The following is a 6,281-nucleotide window of genomic DNA, read 5'->3' on the forward strand; positions in this document are numbered from 1 at the left end:
ATCTTTGCTTGTGCCGAACATAACACTTAAGAATAACAAAGACAACTACATTATATCCGTTTATATGTCTACCCATCGCTGGCACATGCCTTTCCGACTATGTGCCTACTGTGCATATATTATGCTTGACACATGTGTTCCATGTTGCTTTCTTTACTGTTGATTTAAGTTGTGTACACTAAGTCAGTGTGCTTACTACTACATGCATTTTACATGACAATTACCGTTGCATGTACTACAGTCCATGATATTGTTGTTTCGATATAGGTTTTCTACAGGCATCATTTGCGCGCACTGTACAAGATAAAAAACGCAGGGATGTTGCCGTCAAATGGATAGTTTCAATTGAACGAAATAGTAAAAAAGTCTGTGAAGGTGTGCAAGTCAGTAAAGAATGGATTCTTACTCTTGGAGACTGTATAAAGCCAAAGTAAATATATAATCATGATTAAATGTGCATATTACTAAATATTTTTCGATGCCAGATTGTTAATGATGACTGTTTTAGTTCACATAAAAAATTCAAAATGTTGTTGCTTTTGGTTCGGTACAACATTCAAAAATGTTGTTGTTCCGAGGGCTCAGCCTCAAATATTTAAGAACAATAAATTGTAAAACACGAAGTCGAGGGTTCAACGCAATAAGGGCGTATCTACATATAATAACTATATGTAGATACGCCCTTATTGCGTTGAACCCTCGAAGTTTCAGTTAGCTTGATATCATATTATAACATGTCATGACAGGTATTGTTAGTATATGCATGATTTTCTTAAGAAAGTCCATTATGCTGATATTACATAGCATTTTATTTCAGAAAAATGAAAAAATATAAAATTGTTATGTTCAATGGCGAAGTAAGAGATGTTCTAAACGAAATGAGAGTAAGTTTATTTCTTCCAATTATCATTGTGATAAATGCTTCATTAAAACCATTCTGTTTTGTTTATGATTCCATAAGCTTTGTAGGATCGTTTTGAAGAAATTAAACAATATGTTTTAATCAATTAATTGATTATTGAAATGTATATTTTATCATTATTTTATGGTTTCAGAGCTCTGTAGAAAAAATGCTTGTTCTGCTCAAAATAAATATCAAGGATGACGTAGAGCAAGACTATCCTGGATTAGCAAGGGCAGTACCTAAAACAAAGTTTGAAGATAACCTTAAAATGTATAGCCGTGATGCATCAGGTGAGTAAATCAAAGGCTGAAATTGATTGGTTGATGCAAACAGTGATTTATTTAGGTCCAACTAAATTTATAGGGGTCACTTTCTATTTCTGAGACTGATCTTGGAACCCAGATCCGCTTATCCGTAACGTCATACAAATATGTTATATCTATGGCCGAGTGCTAAAGTGGCGTTTTTTAAGTTGCGATATAAGAAGTCATTTATGAAATACCGACCTTCGCATGTCTGTGAAAAATTAGTCAGATGCCAATATTAGAGTTTGGGTATTTATACCGCCCTCTGTCTGTTGTCGTCGCGTGTTATTGTCAGCATCTTTCTTCAAACGACATCTTCTTCTGAACCGATTGTTTAAAGCTGTCTTTACAGGAGTTCCTTGAGGTCGGCCATAAAACGGAGAACAAGTTCCGTTTTAGATTTACACAGTCTGTTGAGATAAAACATTTCCCATTTTATTTATTTAAAAAAAAATATATATCAACTTTTCTGTGGCTCCCTTTTACTGTGGCTTATCACAACAGTTAGAGACAGAGGCTAGAGATATTGTAAATTTTATCAGAAAGTGGTATCAGAGAGGATTTTATGACCAAGTGCTTTACATTTAATGACTCTAACGACTGATGCCAGTCTAGTTCTGTTTATGTAGTGTTGTATCGTTGTTATGGGACTGCTGGCCGGATTCTAGTTTATGCAGGAGACGTCGTCACGTTTGTCTGTATATGTATAAGCTTCAGAAATATTTTTATTCAAAGAAATGATTTTTGAAATCATTTCACTCAAAAGTGTCTTGGGTGACTCTCTACCAAAATTTTCATTTTAATGTGCATATAGATAATATTATTCAGAAATATTTTTGTTCAAAGAAATTATTTTTGAAATCATTTCACTCAAAAGTGTCTTGGGTGACTCTGTACCAAAATTTTCATTTTAATGTGCATATAGATAATATTATGGCCACCAAGAGACGTGGTCCTTTTCCTCTATGTGTATGTAACAACAGGAATGCATTTTAGTTTTAGTATGTGACTCCATATTTGTCTATTTGACAGCAGTGTACTTAGTCTGAATTCCTGTGACCTTGACCTTTTCGCAAAGGACAATAGAACTGCAATAAGTGATATAGAATCATCATGACCGCCGTTGTGTATATTGTACATTATATTTTCAGGTAACTTTGCGGCAACCAGTATTGCGATTGTTCCTGACAGTAAATGTTTAGAACAAGAAGATTTTGGACGATACAGACGGAAAAAGCATGATTGTTTTACTGCCAATCCAGTTTCATCAACTGAGTGTTTGGTTAGTATGCTGTTTAAAACAATAAAATAAGATAATTTACGAACACGAATAATTTACCTTTAACAAAAGACATACAAGGATTCTGTTCCCTTAACAAAAGACATACAAGAACAATGTACCCCTAACAAAAGATTAACAAAAACTGTACCCTTTGCAAAAGACGTACAGAAAAGTGTATTTAAAAGTGTGACTACTGCCGTACCAGTATCAAAACAATCAATTGCATCGATATAGATAACAGTCCCTTCGATATCACAACACTTGTCAAAGTAGCATCAATCTGCATTAGTTATGATCGTTATTTAAGAAAACTTTTGGTACACTTAAGGTTGTTGTGTTTGTGGTTACTAGGTGTTGTCATTATTTTGATGACGGTTCAAACCAGATAATTGAACAGTATATCTCAAGTGCCATCAGTGATTATCAAGTCATTACTCGTTCGTGTACTCATATCTCTTGAATACCTAATAATCATAGGTAAAGGACAATTAAAAGAAATATCAAAATACCAGGCAGATAAAAGGCAGAATTAAGAACGCATATTATTTTTCAGATTAAAACTGGAAATCCGATCTTTGGGAATGTAAAAAATAAATGGGTTTTATTTGGATTCTCAACAAGAAAAGGTGATGTATGCGATGATAATTATAAGCAATCGACACGCGTCGCTCCACATCGTCAGTGGGTAAAGAAAATGTTAAAAGGTAAATAGTTTTCAATTGTAAGTGACACTTTGAGTTACAGAAAATGATTGGTACTCAGATGAAATTCCGAAAATGTCTTAAAAAGCAATAAAAGAATCTTACTACAGGTATTTTGTTACTTCTTATTTTATTTTTGAATTTCGGAGACTCTTATCAATTTAGTAGCACATACGTTTTACTACAATATTCGTTTTATCACTTTGTAGAATGTGGTCCACTCCCACCTATTGTCAAAGGTTTTTCAGAACTTGATAATGCGTTCTCATCGTCAATTGGATCCACGGCAAGTGTGACCTGTGATAAAGGTCATACCTCAGACAACCCTGTTGTAGTTTGTCAAAATAACGGAAATTGGCAGGAAGCAACGTGTGTCGTAAACGGTAGATGTTTTTGACTTTGTAAGCCTTTTTTCGTGCAAAACAAGAAGCAATTGTTCAATTGTTCACATTTTGTACTTTGTGTAGATCTAAGGACATTCAATTTGTTGACAAGATAATAAATTGAATGCCCGAGTTAACCTTACGCATCCTTACATTTTTCTTACCTATGAAATTATTCAATTATATGAAGATGTACTTAGATTTAATTTGAAGTATGTTCAGGCATTATGTTCTATGATAATCATCGAAACGGCGACTTCATTTCTAAATTACGTCTAAACATCGTTATGAATGGTTTTCTTGATTTAAAAATCCTACAAACGTATACTAGGCAAGCAATATGTTTAGTTAGTTTCCAATTTTGTAAAAGACGTGATTAACAACGTAACAGTTCCAATTTTTTTCCAAATACTTAAACTGCTTGTTCACATTTTGTTTGTATGAACATCTTGAATATCTTTATTAACTTGGACTCTGGCGATTTCTTTTGTTTCTGAAGATAACATATGATAAAAACGCCTGTGTTTTTCCAATATCTTCAATCGTGTTGAGAAGTCTCGCCTTAGAAAAAGAAATTTCATCTTCATTTTACATAGCATACATCATGCAATTCGTTTCAAACCACGATGGTTATATAATATATTTGATAGCCCGATGTCATGTAGTTTCAGCATAAATCATGCAATTCGTTGTAAACCACGATGGTTATATAATATATTTGATAGTCCGATGTCATGTAGTTTCAGCATAAATCATGCAATTCGTTGTAAATCACGATGGTTATATAATATATTTGATAGCCCGATGTCATGTAGTTTCAGCTTATGGCATAGAAATAAAATATATAGACGAAACCGGCTTCTGACACCAAATATGAAATGGAGTCACAGCATCGAATTGTTTTTTTTTTTTAATATAAACACTGAACTCTCATACGGCCCATTTACAAACTTACGTTTTGTGGACATATGGATCCATGTGAACCCAAAGGCTGTTTCCTGATGTATTGGAAATAAATGATAACCAAAAGGTGTAACATACATTTTATAAAAGTTGCATTAACTTATCAAAGTGTGTGATATATGATTACAAAAATTATTCGTTATAAAAATATGTATTTCATCGGCCAAGTTCGAGAACTCCATTACGTTAACAAAAGTCAATATTCAAATAAAGAGTTTTAATCTACTATAGTTTTATACTGGCTACTTTTTAGTTTTCAACATTCTGTTGATCTCTCGGTAGAACTATAGATAAATAAGGTCATCAAAAACGAAGAACTTTCATTTGTTTTATCAGTTTCTTTTAGCTTCCTGAGGTTAATTTAGAGTCAATACAAAGTTTGTTTTACAATTACAGACTGCGGGAATCCAAAAGGCGACGAATCCTTAAGTATTGACTATTCAACCACTATCTTCGAGTCAGAAGCGACTGTATCGTGTAATGATGGATATGAAAATCCCATCCCTGCCAGAATTACATGCCAGGCATCCGGAAAATGGGAAGAAGCAACCTGTGAAATAAAAGGTTAAAAATAATGTTCGTTTTCTACATTCTGATAATCTTTCGGTAAAACTATAAATAAATAAAGCAATCAAGAACGAAACACATTCATTATATTTTAGCAGTTACTTTTAGATTGCAGAAGTAGATTAAGAGTTAGTACAAAGTTTATGTTTTACAATTACAGACTGTGGGTCACCAGAAGGTGACAGATCCGTGAGGTTCGACTATTCAACTACTACGTTCGAGTCAGAAGCGACTGTAACGTGTAATGATGGATATGAAAATCCAGTCCCTGCTAGAATAACATGCCAGGCATCCGGAAAATGGGAAGAAGCAACATGTACAATAAAAGGTTAAAATAATGTTCGTTCTCTACATTCTGATAATCTTTCGGTATAACTGTAAATAGATAATACATTCATTATATAGAAGCAGTAATAGCAGTTCATTTTAGATTGCAGAAGTAGATTTAGAGTTAGTACAAAGTTTATGTTTTACAATTACAGACTGTGGGTCACCAAAAGGTGACGGATCCGTGAGGTTCGACTATACAGCCACAACGTTCGAGTCAGAAGCGTCTGTATCGTGTAATGCTGGATATAAAAATCCAATCCCTGCTAAAATTACATGCCAGGCATCCGGAAAATGGGAAGAAGCAAACTGTAAAATAAAAGGTTGAAATAATGTTTGTTTTCAACATTCTGATAATCTTTCGGTAGAACTATAAATAGATAATACATTCATTATATAGAAGCAGTAATAGCAGTTCATTTTAGATTGCAGAAGTAGATTTAGAGTTAGTACAAAGTTTATGTTTTACAATTATAGACTGTGGGTCACCAAAAGGTGACGGATCCGTGAGGTTCGACTATACAGCCACTACGTTCGAGTCAGAAGCGTCTGTATCGTGTAATGCTGGATATAAAAATCCAATCCCTGCTAAAATTACATGCCAGGCATCCGGAAAATGGGAAGAAGCAAACTGTAAAATAAAAGGTTGAAATAATGTTTGTTTTCAACATTCTGATAATCTTTCGGTAGAACTCTAAATAGATAATACATTCATTACATAGAAGTAGTAGTAGCAGTTCATTTTAGATTGCAGAAGTAGATTTAGAGTTAGTACAAAGTTTTTGCTTTACAATTACAGACTGTGGGTCACCAAAAGGTGACGGATCCGTGAGGTTCGACTATACAGCC

The sequence above is a fragment of the Mercenaria mercenaria genome, chromosome 15 (assembly GCF_021730395.1).
Source record: "Mercenaria mercenaria strain notata chromosome 15, MADL_Memer_1, whole genome shotgun sequence".
In the NCBI taxonomy this organism is placed as follows: Eukaryota; Metazoa; Mollusca; class Bivalvia; order Venerida; family Veneridae; genus Mercenaria; species Mercenaria mercenaria.